Source organism: Furipterus horrens, unplaced genomic scaffold (genome assembly GCF_987537825.1).
Source record: "Furipterus horrens unplaced genomic scaffold, mFurHor1.1.pri manual_scaffold_11, whole genome shotgun sequence".
NCBI lineage: Eukaryota > Metazoa > Chordata > Mammalia > Chiroptera > Furipteridae > Furipterus > Furipterus horrens.
In genome coordinates, this window is record NW_028327181.1 from 60,868,284 (window position 1) to 60,885,424 (window position 17,141).

A 17,141-nucleotide genomic window follows, 5' to 3' on the forward strand; every position below is an offset into this window, starting at 1 on the left:
ATGTGCCCTGACTGGGAATCAAACTGGCAATGTTTTGGTTCGCAGGCTGGGCTGGCACTCAATCCACTGAGCCACACCAGCTAGGGCAGGAACATTTCTTTAGATAAATTTCTAGCAGTGGAATTTCTGGGTCTAATGGTATGTATAGGTTAAAAATTTGATGCAGAATGCCAAATTCCCTTCTAAAATGGCTTTGCCAATTTGCTCTTATTAGTTGTAAGAGTGTATCTTTCCCTGTAGCTTTACCAACCCTGGTAATACTAATAATGACATTAAATAGAAGTTAATTTTTTACTGTGTGCCAGGCGTTTTGAGCTTTGTGCATATTATCTCATTCTCTCCTCTTAACCTTCCGATTAGGTACTACCCTACCCTCCATTAGAGATGAGAGACACAGAGATGTTGGGTAAACTTGTCTGAAATTATAGTGAGGATGCAAACAAAAGCAGTCTGACTCCAGGGCCCCCGATCTTAAATGACTTCTCTATTTGCAATTCTCTTATTGCTATGAATATTTAGCACCCTTTTATATATTTACTGATCTTCATTTTTCTGCTATGATTTGCATGATTGTACTTGTGACCATTTTTCTACTGGTATTTTTTTTTCCTCTTGATGTACTATTATTTTTTGAGTATGTGGGAAAAAATAATATCTTTTAACTTGGCATCTTGTTATAAAAGTTTTTAATTTTTATGTAGTAAAACCTGTTGACATTTTCTCTTATGATTTCAGAATTTTGTATCTTTAAAAAAACCCTTCCCATATAAAGTTTTCTTTTATGTTTTCTCTAATATGTCTATAATTTTAAGATATTTCACTTTAAAACATCTGGAATTTTCTTCATAGTGTGAAGTAGGGATCTGTTTTTTCCAAATGCATAATCAGTGATTCCAATACCATTTATTTAGTCCATTCTTACTTCACTGATTTGAAATGTTACATATATTAAATTCTAACAAATATTTGGGATCTGCTTCTATACTATTAAGTCCTGTTAATGTGTTTTCTATTCATACACCAATACCATACTTTTTACTTAGTATAGATTTAGTGGTTACTTTGATATCTTGTTATGTCAAGGCCTACCTCATTATTATTGTTTTTTAATGTATTAGCTATTCTTGCTTATTTTTTTTCCAAATAAGTCTTAGAAACAGCTTGTCAATTTTCACTTTTAAAAACCCTGTTGGTATTTTGATTGAAATTGTACTGAATTAGTTTTGGAGAGAATTAACAGCTTTATAAAATGATCCTTCCCAGTAAGGAATGTGGTATTGTGGGTCTACTTAGTCACTATTTTTAAATTGTCCTTCATTTAAATTTTACACTTTTCCTCATATAGTAGTTACACTTTTTTCATTAGGTATATTCATGGGTGTTTCATAAAGTTTTTATTGCTCTTGTGAATGAATTCTTCTTTCCCATGACTTTTTCTAATGAGTCACTGTAGGTGTTTAATAAAACTATTGCTTTTTTTGTTGTATTTATATCAGACCACCTTGCTGAACTTTTACTTGGTCCTGATATCTAATAGACTTTTAAGTTGATTTTCTTGAAGTTTCTGGGTGTAAATGAATTTTCTGGGTGTAAATGAGTTTAGTCTCCTGTTTACTATTCATTGCTTTGGCGAGGGCTCTGGTGTAATATTAAATAGTAGCAATGCTAGTAGCCTTAACTTATTTTCCATTGTAAAAGGACCGTTTCTTGTGTTTTGTAAATAAGTGTATTATGTGCTCTAGGTTCTATCATAGACCATTCATCAAGTTGAAGGCATTCCTACTATTCCTAATTTTTAAAGATTTTAAAATTAGATATAATTATTGAATTTTATTGAGTGCTTTTTGGACATCTATTGAAATGCTAATTTTTCCTTCCTTACTGGTCATGTAGGAACTTAAATTGAGTTGCTAAAGTTGAATCATGCTTACACACTGTTTGCATTATTTAACATTGCTGGATTTGGTTTACTATTACTATACTTAAGATTTTAGCATTCAAGTTTTTCTTGAATTCTTGGTTCAGTTGTTGTCCAGCTTTTGTCCAATTTGTAGAATGATTTAGGTGTAGCTTTCCATCCTTTTATAGCTCTAAAACAGTTGTTTAGCAGAAATTATCTGTATTTTAAAAGCCTAAAACCAAGAAGTCCTACTCCAAGTGGTATAATTTTATGAAATTTTTTTTGTCTTTCTAATTTAATTTCCCTGTTCTTTCTGAGCAAGTGTAATTATTGTCCATGATACTTTTATAATCTCAGTCTTGTCCTCTGTAGAAATAGGTAAACAAAATTAGAATAATTGATAATTCAGTGATTGGAACCAGGCACTCATTAATGATTTAAAGGCTTTTTTTTCTCTGCTTGGTAAAGAAACAATATTAACATTTAAAAGAGGCATGAAAAGTCTCTTTGATTTTAAATTAATACTGATTCTTGAATAGAGATATACATATATGTGTGTGTGTGTATTTTTTTCTTTTTCCTCCCCACTGTGCAACCCGCTTCAGTGCCTGCAGCCTACGGGCAGGAGCCAAGCAATGTTCAAGGCCACAGTTTGCTCTGGCATGGGATACTATGAGAGACCCAGGGGAAAGGGTGATCAAATAAGTTTATATCTAGCGAATCTTCTAGGTGTTGTTGCCTTGAGATATAAAGGAAAAGTTCATGATCTATCATCAGGGTATAAAGATGCATTTGTGTTTTCATTTGCAGTGGTGATAAGTTTTGTGTGTTTTTATCCTCACTTGTGCTTGTTTGAAGTCAGTACAGCAACAATTGGTTTGGAACCAAAGGAGGGAAGGGGAGAGCTCTCAACTTTGGCCTTATTGGAGCCATGCTTAACCAAGTTAACTGGTGCGCAATGAAGATGAACAAGAATGGTGAGGTTGTGATGTGCTCAAGTCAAACTGTTTCCTTCCTCTCTTCTTTCCTTCCTTCCTGAGGCAGGAAGGGTGGGTGGGTGGGTGGGGGACAGACATTGAGACATTGGTTTGTTGTTGCCCTTATTTATGCATTCATTGGTTGATTCTTGTATGTGCCCTGACCAGGGATGGAACCTGCAGCCTTGGTGTATCGAGACAATGCTCTAAGCAACTGAGCTACCCAATCAGAGCTTAAGTCAGATTTTCTTTTTGATAAATCTAGAGGGGACTTTTAATTTGTTCACCTGTAATCACTCCCGAATTTGGGCAATTTCTTTAGACTTGCACTGAGAAACTACTGCCAAAAGCCAAATAATTTAGGATGCTGTCATTCATTCTTTGTTTCTAACAGCTAGCTGTAGCTTGGCGCAGTAGGCTCAAACTTCTGCCGGTTATCTTGCTCACATTTCTTCTTGGATCTCTTCAGTAAATGTGTCTTCTTAATTATATTACCTTGATGCTGAAGAACAGTGGTACAGATGCGAGCACACAGTGTTTCTGAATTTCTAAGGTGAAAGCAAAAAAAGTTACCCTAACTACTTTAAGATAGGGTTAGTTTTGCATTGTTGAACGATGCAGGATGTTGCAGCCACTAATATACCAACATAATTAAGTTTTAACTTGAAGAAATATGCTAAGAACATCATGGCCTTTTTTAGGTGTTCCTGTGATTTGGAAAGGATGTAGCAAAATGATTTATAAATAGATTGCTAGTGTTGCACACCAAAGGGCAAATTTGGGCTCACTTCCTCTTTTGCAGGTTTTGCAAGTTGAGCAACTCTTGTTTTCTGCATTTTTCTGATTTTAGAGGGCTGTGGCCCTTCTTTTAGTAACCTAAGGGATTTAGGATTAGTTATGTCTAGTAAAGCAACTTGAATTACTCAAAGAAAAACCTCAGGCCCTGGCGGGGTAGCGCAGTTGGTTAGAGCGTCGCCCTGATACACTTAAGAAAGCAGGTTCCATCCCCAGGCAGGGCACATGCAGGACTCCACCAGTGAGTGCATGGGTGGGTGGAAGAGCTGATAGATGTGTCTCTCACTTCCTCTTTCTCTCTACAATCAATCAATTAAGTAAAAATTTTAAAAAGAAGATAAGGAAAACCTCAGTGTAAGCCTATTTTAGAGTGTTTTTGTAAATAAAAAAAAACTTGTAACAGGCCGTGGCCAGGTGGTTCAGTTGGTTGGGGCGTGATCCTGTGCACCGAAAGGCTGTGCTTCCATCATCCCCTGTCAGAGTGCGTTCGGAAGGCAAGCAATCCACCCACCCCCCTTCCTCTCTCTCTCAAATCAATAAACATATCCTCAGGTGAGGGTTTTTGTTTTTTAAATGTTAACATTTTAGTTTTCCAGATGTAGAATTATTTGATTTTTTTAGTGATGAGCTAGGGGGTTCAAATTGTTGCTTATGTTTGGGAATAATATCTGCCTCATTTCGGAGAACTGTGAGATCAAATGAGATAATTCGTGAAAAAGAACAATAAAAATATCAGATGTGATTATCACTTTTACCATCCATATATACTTAACAGTTATTTATAAAGAGTCATATGGATATTCATAATCCATAATGGGACATTTCAAGCCCAGAGAATTTTAATTGTAGACTTTATATTGCTTGTTTTCTGTGGTGTCTGTATTCTTAAAATTTATGGCAGAGACTCTTCTGTTTGCAACCCAAGGAACACTTTAAGCAACCTTCAACGCCTCAGCAAAAGGCTGGTCAGGTACATGAGGTCAGCATTTTGTCTGCATTTCTTGTATCTGCCATTCTCTGAATTTTCTGTAATAAAAGCCACTGATCCACTGTGAGGGATTAATTGAATAAGAATGTTTCTGATTTTTCTTTGATTTTAAATAAGTATCACTTATTGCAGAGGGTTCTTAAGAGAGATGCTATTTCTTTGATTCATTGCTCTGTCCCAGGTACTTTTAAATTACTGTTTCCCCTAAATTAATATATTCAGTTCTTATGAACACACAAGAAAATTAATTTCTTATTATTATATCACCTTTATCTTTGTGAGGAGCTTTAATTTGAGAAGTTGGGGCACATATGGGGGATGTAAATTCTCCGTGTAAGTTTCACTTCCTAGGAGGTGAATCAAATAGATTCAAACAATGTACGAAAGCGTACTCTTCTGCAACCCCCTTTGACCGTTTTGGTATAGATCATTCTGTCAGCTCCACCCCTGTGATGCTTATGCTCCCCAATGAATCTTACACTCAATTCTTAAAGTATCCCACGTCTTAAATATTCTCTTTAAAAATTCTTAAAAGGTCTCTTGCGTCTCATATTCAGAATGTTACGTGTCATTTGTTCTTGTGGCCGATAGTCATAGTGTGGTGTTTGGAATGAAACAGACTTGAGTTCAATTAGAGTTTCACTACCTACAAACTGTGCAACCTTGAATATATTATATAACCACTGTGAGCCTTCCTGATCAATAAAATGGAGCTAATAATACCGGTGAGGACTGATTATAATGTTTGTGAAGTACTAATAGTAAGCACTCAATAAAGGTTAGCTAATATTTTTGCTCTTTTGACATCAGCCAAAGTATAGAAAAAATTAGGTTACCGAGTAGTATGCCATTCTGATGGTGAAAATTCTGTCATTTGCATCATTGTCGTAATTGCACCTATTCTGGGCAAAGGTTGGGAAATACAGAGAAATACGAGTATAAGATGGTTCCTGCAGTCAGGCTGCTCAGCCTGTTGAGGATATAAGGTGGGTCAAATTAAAAGGGATAAATAGAAGACGGTCCGTTAGGTTGCAAACCCACAGATCGCTGACCATCTGAATAAAATGCCTATAAAGATTTAAAAAAAAGGGGGGGGGGATAAATAACTGGATGAAAGAAGGTAGGGGAATTATCTAAAGAATGTACAAGGTCTGTCCAGAAAATATCCAGCCACGTAATATGAAAAATAGAGACATTTATTGAAGGAGATATAAGAAACATTGTACATAGGACAATGACACCTCAGTCCCCTCCAAAGTAGGCACCTTGGGACCTCACACAGTTCTCCCAGTCACCATCAGCTGCCCTGTTTTATTTTCCTGAATCTCATCGGTGGTCTGAAATCTCTTCCCTTTCAAAGGTGCCTGTAGTTTTGGGAAAAGCCAGAAGTCACAGGGCACCAAATCTGGGCTGTAGCGGGGCTCAGTCACCTGGGTGATTTGATGTTTCACCAAAGAAACTGCACAAGACATGATGCCTGAGCAGGCACGTTGTCATGATGAAGCTGCCAATTACCAGCTGCCCCTACCCATGGCCTTCTGAATCATCTGAATAGTTTCCATGGAGGGATGTTCAAGCTTAATGCAAAATTTGATGCAAATTTGTGGCTCTACTTGCTCATTTTGAATGTGACGGCCACACAGTACACATGCTCACTCAGTGGCGTCTACCACCCCCACTGACTAGGACAATGAAGTCATCATTGTTCACACAGGCGCATTCCAGTCCACTCTCCTTGGCTGCCAGGTTACATCGATGTGGTGCAAACCATTCTCATTGTGTTAACAATGGTTGGACTTTTTTTCTGGACAGATCTCATGTATAACTCATAGACAGACAACAGTGTGGTCATGGCCAGAGGGAAGGAAGTGCTCGGGCTAGATGGAGGTGGACAAAGGCAGAGGGGGAGACATCTGTAATAGTGTCAACAATAAAAATAAAGTTAAAAGATAAAAGGATAAATAAGAGCATAATTTAACACATGCTAAGTGCCAGAGGAAAGGTGCAGTTGGTGCCTTAAGTATTTCAGGGGACAGAAAGGTCTTGTAAATGAGCCAATTAGTGAAGGCTTTATTAGGACAAAGCTTTGAGCTGGGACTCTGACCTTTATTTCTGGACCTCTTAAATGTCTTGATCTGTGTAAACACAGGTAAAGGGTACTTCAGTGGTGAGAGAAAAGGAAGGACTAATGTGTCAGATGTTATGACCACATTACTAATTAGTTTTCAGTGAATGACTGCTATTAATCATTTGTGTTAAGAAAGGAATCTAGAAAGGCTTTTGTACACACCACTGGTATTCTTTAGGAAATTGCTATGAACGTATTTTGGATATATTGGCAGAATTTTTATAAAGTTTTTATCAAGTACCCTCTGAGTACACAGCACAGTAACCAGCATTTGCAGACTTTGCATAGCTTATTTAGGAAGGCTGCCAGTTTTACAAGGCTGTTGTTATGAATCAGTACCAGTGGCTGGGAGCACAATCTGAAATCCCCACAGGCAGTATAAGAACAGAAATTATTAAACTACCTGCTGTGGCTTTATGATTAATGAAAGAAAGCACATTCAAGTAATCCAAAGCAAAACCTTTTTCTCCGCTTCCTCCAGGTGCTTAGCTCTAGATATTATTACATCAGCATCATGTGGTAGGCAAGGTGGTTCCCATAGTACAGAGGGCTTGTAATATTTACAGTGGAGTGAGCTGTAAGGGGAGGGGTGTGCCAAATGCTATTATTCCTTGTTCTTATTGACTTGGCTACCAGTTCCATGGCCTAGTTGCCAATTAATGGCTCAACTTATTTAGTGTTCTCAAAACAATGTATAAACTCCTTAGTTTCTAAGTCAAATAAATACACATAGAAACCATCCTAGTGGACATGGGGACATAAGAAGCCTACAATTATACCTCAGTAAACAAAAATCAAGAATTATATAAATGCCATGTTACATTAAGCCCAAATGATAGTTTAATATTGATTCAAAGAAGAGTTGCTGCAATTACTAAAAACTTTTTTTTACTTCTGCACTGAGAAAAATGGCAGACTTGAGACTACATAAGAGAAACTAAGTATTTCCATTTAGTGAGTCTAACTAAATGAATTTAAACCCAGCGTAATTTTTTTCAAATTTAAGGAAAGTTGAAGATTATAACTGGCTAGTTATCATCCCTCTAATATAAATATTAAAGGCCATTGTTGTTTTAATCAAACTTTTTTCTTACCTCCTGGGAAGTATAATACTTGAGTGTATCTCTTAAGAACCCACTGTAGTCCTGGCTATTAATAAATTGGGGCTTGTTCACTTCTGTTGCTCTTCTGTGGTGAGTCTCAGTTATCATGGTAGTTCACTATACCCAGGCTCCTGAAATTTTCTTTGTATTTTTGCCATTTTAGATGCTTGGAGAAATTCTCAGCAAGGCCATATATATGCCCTGTTTGTCAGAAAACAAGAATGTGCATTACGCTTTTTAAAAAGTAATCTCTGGTCTTTTCCTTGATTAAAATCAAAATCAACAAATAAATACTGAATACCAGTGCTCTTTTTTTATGGCAATCTTACAAATCAGCTTGGAGGAAGTTTCCAAATGGAGAATCCCTTTTGCTTTAAAAAGCCATCTATCTGCCTTATACATGGTAAAGTTGATAATATCTCGCTCTTTACCACCCACTCAGCTTAAAAGTGAACTTGTCCTGAGTAATTTTTTTTTCATGGAATTGTCTTAATAGTAATTAAAAATCAGCAAAACAAAAATATTGATTTTATTATTTTTAGTATTTGTAGATAATGCATATTATAGAAAAAAAAACAGAAAACATTGAGGCATTCTGCCTCCCCACAAAAAGCATTAGTCTTATTCTTATCTCCCAAAGATATGTACTGTTAACACCGTCAAGAATCTTTGTATATATGCATATACCTTTAAAAATGGGATTGTCCACTGTCTACTGCTTTGTAATCTGATTTTTTTTTCACTTAGCATATTAGGAACATCCTGCTATTGTCTTCAAATGCATTTCTTTTACATTCTTTTTAAGAGTTGTTTTCCACAGAACTGATTCAAATTCTGCCCTATTGTTGCACATTTTGATTGTGTCCAGTTTTCTGCAGTTATAAACAAAGCCTCACTGAATGAATATCCTTGTGCCTAAATCTTTGCACATGTCCCTAAAAGAAATTCCCAAAGCTCAATCCTGGGATTGCTAAACCAAAGGGAATATTTCTAGGGCTTTTTTTTTTTTCTTTAATACAAATTACTAGTTCACTCACCAGAAATGTTGTACACATCTACATTCAAACTGCTCCTGAAATGGTAAATAGTAAAGTCAAGGTAAATATGATTTTATCCTTCAGTTCATCTGGACTACTTGGAGACCCAGAAAAGTTGTCCCTCAGTTTTCTTTCCTGTGAGGAAACTATTTTATACCTAAGCACCGATGAAAAATGCTCTAATTTATAAGATATTTGAATAGAACTCGTGGAAAGATGAAATACAGTATTCCCTCACTTATCAAGGGTATTAAGTTCTAGACCCCCCCGCAACAGGTGAACCTTACATTTATTTTAGTATTTATATATGTTTTAAGGCTTTATAAACCCTTCCCACACACTTATAAACCGTTCCCAGTCCCTTATTAACCTTTCCCACTCCCTTATTAACCTTTTCCACACTTTTACAAACACTACTTATGTTCTTAAACATATTCTACACTCTTAAACCTACATAACTTTAACAACATACGTATACAGTACTGCAGAATCCCACGATATAGCGAAAAATCCACGATAAATAATTAAATACAATATTTTTTAAAATCCTGCGATACAGTGAGGCCGCAATAAGTGAAGTGCAATATAGAGAGGGACTACTGTGATAGTACATTGATAAGACGAAGAAACTAATTATCCGAAGGTGTTGTTGAATACATATGTAGTGCTTATGAATTTAGCTTTATTCCCCATGTTGTCGCTTTATTTTAAAATTATCACCATTTTTTTACTTAGAGAATTTTGGACCCAAAAGACAAGCAGACAGACTTTATATAGGGTCCTGCAACAAATTCATTTACACCTTGAACAACATTTCATTGTTTTCTGTTTAAGAAGTGTTAAGCAGCATTGAGAGTTCTCATAGGACCACCTAACTAAGCATATTGAAACTTAAAAAGATGTTCAGATACATTAATTTGTTAATGCTTGTGCCTATACTAACGAGATTAGCATTTCCTGATTCTGCTTATATGAAGCAGTGGTTATATTTCTCAAAATTGAGATTAGGTCTTTAGGGAACAAGCTGTTTCAGTTCTTGAAATAGAAGTTTTCATCTTTAGGCTATCTGAGTATTAGATATAGGAGAAAGAAGGAGAGTGTGCATATGTTTTAAAGCTCTTAAAGAATTTTGCTTTGAATATCACAGGTAGATCTAAACAGTAGCCAGAGGGGCTTCTGGTGGACTTAAATTTAAAAAGAAAAAAAGAAAAAAAAGATGGGAAGGAGAGAGGAGTGTTCAAGTGCAGGCCACAGTTGTGTGATTGGTTGCCTTCCTCTATCTGAAACTGAGCTGCTTCCTTAATGAAGGGACGCGTTTAAATCACGGCAGAGAAAGTGTTTGGGGGTGAAGTTTCACTTCTTGTAGTGGCAGCAGTCCTGGACATGCTGCTGGAACAGAAGATGAGTTCAGCACCTTCTCTTCAGATCGTATCTCTGTTCACGGCTCATCTCTTTTACATAGCAAGCCTTTGTCCACTGGAGACTGGACCTCTGTGCGTTGGCCTGTCCAGCTACTGACAGAGACCGAAGGTGACTGATAAGGAGTCCAAAGGTCAGGATGGACTAGTGTGGGTCAGTCTGGCTTTAAGTGGAAAAGACATCTTTTTGAAAGGCCTGTAGACCTCAAAAACTGAATTGCTGCCTGGGAGATATTCAATTCATCAGATTCAGCCTTTCAGCTCCAGTCAGTGAAAATCCAACAGCTGTCCCGAAGTCTGCAGGAGCAGAAAAGAAACAGAACATTATTTAAAGGGTGTGATTTAATTAAATTGGGTTGTTAGAGATTTCACTCCAGAGATGATTTCTGCTGCAATGTCTCTTTGCTTACAGTGAGATATCAAATCAAAAACCAAAGGTAGTCCACAATCACTAGGGCCTTTTGTTGGGTTTCAGAATGGAACTCACTTAGATTTGATCTGGGTATTTCACGTACTAATACCACCTTTTGGCCTGTTATTAGGATGTGATGGAGCACAAAATAGGAAAAGGCAAATAACATTTCCATTTCTAATTTGGACTACTGCTTTTTAATTAAATTGGCTTTTAGTAAGTATTTTGCTAGCTTTAGAATTCAAGTATTACAAATATTTGATCACCAACCTGATTAAAAGTCTTCTTTTTAGCGTCTGACAGTTATTGAGACTGTAAGCTATTGTACTTGTCCTCTAGTGGAAAGATTGTGAGCAGAACCAGCTACCTAATATTCAGGGCAAAGTGCAAAATGAAAATGTGGGGCTCTTTGTTAAAAAGAGAATTAAAAATTTTAAGGCAGCAACAGCAGAGCCTTAAACAAAATATGGGGCCCTTCCAACCACTGACCCCGTGGGACTGCACAGATCACATACCCATGAAGCTGGCCCTGACTGTGGGATGTGCAATTAAATAGACCTGAAGTTGATCAGAGATTTGTTACTTATTCACATGTGTCTTTCTGAACATCTGTTTTCTCCTTCCATACTATATATTCCTATTCTTTCTTTTCCTGTTCTGTCCTCTCACGGAAGTTGGAGAATCTACAGCAAGCATGGGAGAGTATACTTCTGCCCATAGTACACACATTTGAGCATATTCTGCAATAATATTTCCTTTCATTTGGCTGGTGGAACAAACAAGATTAGGATTTCAAGAGAGGGGATGGGAGGGAAAAAGAGAGGGAGAGAAACAGCAATCACTTCTTCCTGCACGTGCCCTGACCAGGGATCAAACCCACAACCCAGGCATGTGCCCTGACCGGGCATCAAACTGTCAACCTTTTGCTTTGTGGGATGACACTCAACCAACTGAGCCACACTGGTCAGGCAACCATTACTCTGTTGAAGTAGTATTATCCTTCTCATTGTATTAATTAGAAAACTACACCTCAGAGAGGTTAAGAAATTTTCTTAATGTCAGCCAGCTAGTAATTGAAAGTTAAACCCATCTCTTCTAATGCTGTGCTTTCTCACTACTTAATTCTGCCTCTGCAGTTCTGCAAGAACCAAGGATAAGGTGACAAAGTAACTTGCTTTCTCAAGATTGATCTGCGTTACAGAGTTCTCTGCCAATTTTCCAAGAATAACTGCTGTGATATAATCAATATTTGCAACAAGTTTTTACTTCTGTTATTTCCTGTAACACTTGCAATAACACTGTGTAGTAATATTTTAGCATTCTTTTAAAGGAAAAGAGATAGAGGTTCAGAGATTAAATGACTTGTTCAAGGTTGTGTAATAAGTCCAAGAGCAGTGGCTGGATTCTAAATCCTCTTACTTTATATTCCTTGCTTTTATACTGTATTATGTTTGCCTCTAATTTCATATCTCTTCTTAATAAATATCTGTCCATTGATTTATTGATCACCATTGTTCTAGGCACTGGGAATGAAATGCATTGGTCATTCAGAAAGACCAAGTTTCAGCTCCTAGAACTTACATTCCAGAATATAAATAAATTATTATAAATAATCAGCTGATGATATGGCTATAAAGAAAAAATGTCAGGACAAAAAGATGTAATGTAAGCTGGGAGTGGGAGGTACTGTTTTAGAGAAAATAGGAAACTGATAAATTGTTGTTTGAACCACAAACTGAAATGTAGACATTTGGTATAAATATAGAAATCAATTTTTTAAAATTTTTTTAAAAATTAGTTTATTTATTTATTTTTAGAGAGAAGGGAAAGGAGAAACATCACTGTGTGGTTGCCTCTCACTTGTGCCCCCAACTAGGGACCTGACGTGCAACCTAGTCATGTGCCCTGACTGGGAATCGAACCAGCGACACTTGGCTCGCAGGCCGATGCTCATTCCACTGAGCCACAGCAGCCGGGGCTCAATTTTTAAGTATAACAAATAATATAAACAATATGAGGCCACTGCATTTATGGACACAATGGCAATAGGTGAGGATTCTTAACTGTTATAAACATTAACCTTTATAATAACCAATACACCTTTCATCTAAACACTTTTCCATGTAGCATGGGTTATAAAATTATTAGATTAATAAAGATCTAAATCTAGTCATTTCCTTCTTGCTGAGTCACCACGTAAAGAATGTTTAATGTATTGGTGATCTTTGATTTCTTACACTCTTAGAAAATAAAGCTGTAATGAAATGGCATGCTCTGGGTAGCTGTCAAAATTTCTAGAATTTCCAACAAGTTTAGAAAATATAAAATCTCATTTACTGGTCAGATTTAATTTTAATGAATTTGAAAATCTTGTTCAAAATCCATTATTGTACTGATGTTCTGCTATATCTAGTATTGTAGGGCTTCAGTAAGTGAACTTTCACCTAATACTTGGAAATCTTTATAATACAAACATGTTTTTTGTAGAAGGATTTTTCTGAAATGAGGAGAGCAGGAGGCAGCACGATGAGACAGGTAGAGGGTCCTTGCATAGGATTTGCCTGTTGTATGCTTTAGAATGGCAGGGGCTGATGTATTAACAGAAGATACTTACAAAGTCCTAACCCTTATCTAATTCCTGTGTGTTTCCTTTGGTATCAAAGTTACATCCAAGCATCAATCATTCGCTGTTGTTTACCTCGTGTTAAAGCTGCATTGTTAGCAGCTAAAAGATGAGTGGGTAGTGGTGGGCGGGCTGTTAATTCCCAGCTGCCTGAATTTTCTGTAGGACAATTTCCAGGTTCCTTTAATCCACAGTTTTAGATTAAAATTTGTGAATACAGTGAAATTGTATGCAAAAGTGGCTCTATATAGATTAGTACGTTTTCCTTTTCTGGAGGAAAAGGCCATAACTTCTGTCAAATTCTCAAAGGAATCTAATGACCTTCCTCCACAACCCCCAAATTAAGAACCTGGGATCGACTGTTTTAGGCATTTACTTAGAAATTAAGTAAACTCTTAAATTTTTTGAGATTCATTTGTCCATTTTTAAATAGTCTTTTATGATTTCCCCATGTTGAAAGATTTTGAGCTAACATTTTTCTCTATTGAGAAGGATTATGCAGCCTTTTGAATTCTCTCTCTTGTAATAATCTTGGAGTAGATATTCCAAGAATGGTATTTGCTTAAGGAAAATTTGAAATATTATTGTAAAGCCTAAATACTTGAGTCCTCAGCACATAGAACCTGCATGGTGAGTACAAAAAGAAGCAATATTGGAGTAAAGTATTTCTGGTGCTTTGAACCAAGAAGGTGAAAATGACTTAAGTTGTTATTTTGAAGAAAAGATCATGAGAGGAATTAGGGGAATTTTTAAATGCATTTAATTCAGATATTTACTAAATTAATTATAAAGAGCTTCTTGGAAGGTGTGGGGACCAGTGCCCTGGGCCTAAGACATTTAGTGGAAAGAATGTGCTATTTAACTCAGTTGCGCACTGATTTAAACCTTTCTTTACTTACTATGATCAATTTCTGCAGCCTACCATGTGTAGTTATGAGTTTTCAGAAGTGTGAGCAGTCAAGTTTTATGTGCCTTTTTGTTTTTTTGCCATCTCACAGTATTTATTTAGGCCTTGATCCAATGCCTGTTTGCTCTGGAAGGGGACAGAGGGAGGGAGGTGGGAATCTGGGTTTTACTATAAAGCCTTGCGAAAACTCAGACCAGTTTATCTCTCTTAGAAATAATTAAACACCCTATTTAAAAAAACAAATAAACCTGATATATCTATTGTGGGTTTTTTTTCTCCAAGAGGATTATTTCAGTTATTCAGTATCGATTGAAAACATTTAGATATAAGTAATTTTCATTAAAGTAGGATTTTAATGCAGAGGAAGCAGAAAATGGGGTTTTTCAAAATACACTCTTTTAAATCTATTGAACTATGTATGTAGCTTTTAGTTTAGAAGTAAATATTGGAAAATGTATATATAAGCATAGTGGATAAACTGTATGTTCAGTTGTTTTATCTCTAGTAATTATTGTTTAAATATGTCACTGTAGAAATGTTAAAATATATTATGACAAAGAGAAACAACATTCAGATGTTGCCTTTTTAGCATTAACTGTTGATCTGAAAAAATGTAAAGCAGATTCCGTAAGCCTCTTCAGTGACAGTAGATAAACTTTGGGAAAACATCCAACATCTGCTTATCTTTCCTGCAGTGGAAATGTTCATAATTGCAATGTGCAGTTTCCTTTGAATGAAGATAAACAGATCTGTATTTGTTATACTTATATTTCAGAAGTATGTTTACCACATTCTTTAAATGACAGTTGGGGAAGTACCAAAGACATCTGATTGTTACTGGCGTTTTCTTAGCTTTCTTTTGAGGGCAAATGTATTTTTCTTTAAGACAACTTATTTTGATTCCAGATTTAAGGACCACTTAGGAAATAGGTTTCCCCATTACCTGTGCTACCATGTCCCTGACTCAGTTCAACACAGTCTTTTTTATAAAATTCACTCTTTTGGTAAACACGCAAGTCTGCTTCGTCCCAGCTTGGTTCTTCTTTTGCTGGATGCTGGGTCTGGAGGCTGCTGGAGGACTCTATCCAGTCAGACCTTGGTGTTTTTAATAGAGTGGTGGTTCCTGGATTGAAAATCTGTGTGTTCCAGTTCCCAGGAGACCAAACTGCTCAACATTTTACCCTTTTGACCCAGGCAGCTCTTTGTCTCTGGATAAGTCACAGCAGGCAGCCTGGCAAGTGAGTTCCCTAAAAGATACTCACTGCTTTGCTTGAATCATGACTGTGCTGGAGTTATGTGTGGTAGAGATTGCTCTATGCATACTAGCAATTATACATCTATTCAGAATGAAGTAGAATTGAGCATTGATTGTTCTGTTGGTTGCCACGGAGTGTATCAGTACACTTATTATCAAATGTCTTTTCCCCTCAGCTGAGGCAATAACCCCAGCACTGTGGTCCTAAGCCTAGGACTGAGTTTCCTATCTTCAATGGGGTATGCATACCTTGTCTAAATATAGCAAGGTGTGGACTTGGCTAATATGGAGAGAGACAGTAGGATGACCTTAGCTGGTCTTCATTACTAGTGTTACAATTTTATTTAAAGAAATAGGGACACTATTTGAGGTCCGCTTATAGCCTGGGATGCCCTTTCCAGCTGCTTAGCTTCCTTGGGTAAAAAGTTATCTGCACTAAACGAAAAAATTGTTTTAGAAGTTAAAGCAAATCACTTCAGAAAGAAGCCAGGAGTTCATCCCATCTAAAAACATGCCTAGCGGCTGGTTTCTTTTTCTGTTTCATTGACCAAAAGTTAGCACTTACTCAGAATATAAAAGCTACACCCAAACCTTCATGTACTTGCCTTCGTATAATCCTGATACTTGCCACTTTTTATAAAGCTTCCACAAACTTTGTCTACTAAGAAAAGGATATTTTATCCCTAAGCATGTGAGAAAGGTAGATATAACTAATTCTGTTTTACAGATGAAGAAATTTGGATAAAGAGAAGTAAAATCACTTTCTACAGAACTAGATGAATCAATAATATGGCCAATGCAAGTGATTGCAGTACACTGCCCTTTAGCTCAAGCAGCCATCTTTACCCTCTCTGATGAGTGTAAAACTATCCAAAGTGGCCTTCCCATCTTTTTATTTTTCAACTGACCAACACTGGAGTGGGGGAGGGACAGGATCCCCTCCCCCCTCCCCCATTGGCAGCATGAATACAGAGAACAAATTAACCATTTGGTTACTGCAGAGTAACCAGGCCCATTGTGACATAACCTTTAGACGACTTCTTTGAGAGTTATCTCTTCTGCTATGAAAAACCTAATTGGTATTTTTGATTAATACTGCAGAAATGTGATGATCTCATCTTGAACTAATGGAGTGCTTTTAAGGTTCCTAGTAATAATCTCCTTTATAAAGCTTAAGAGTTTATAATGTTGTATGAGGAAATGGAGATCCGATTCATTAATGACAGATCAAGAACTCGAGGTCATCTGTCAGTTCCATGCTTTTTCCTCTCTACCTTTACATGTTCCCCTGCAGCATGTAACCTCTTTTGTAAACTGAAAATCTGTCTAAAGTGCTAAAACAGACTCAGAGCCACCCAGCCATAGGTATAGTAGGATTAGAAAACCCAGGGCACTTGAGTTCTGGCCAAGTATGTATTGTACCTCTCTGCTGCTTCCTCCAAGTCAATGAAAATTTGATCTGAGAATTTGACGTTTTTATTTGTAGAAAGGTTTGGTACAGCCACCTTATCATATTTTTTATTGTGTTTTACTCTAACCTCTTTTTTAGTGTATCCTGTTTGTAGAAGACAAGAAGAGAAGTTAGTTGCCTATTACAA

At 36.7% G+C, this 17,141-nt stretch overlaps 1 protein-coding gene and 1 non-coding gene across 3 annotated transcripts in view; one reads left to right on the forward strand and one right to left on the reverse strand.

Moving 5' to 3' along the window:
- SSH2 (slingshot protein phosphatase 2) overlaps window positions 1-17,141 on the forward strand; it is a 217,421-nt gene that overhangs the window by 118,732 nt on the left and 81,548 nt on the right. The window lies entirely within an intron of this gene.
- LOC149997929 (small nucleolar RNA SNORA42/SNORA80 family) lies at window positions 2,486-2,618 on the reverse strand. The gene has a single exon (XR_016507325.1). It is a non-coding gene; the product is annotated as a small nucleolar RNA SNORA42/SNORA80 family (small nucleolar RNA).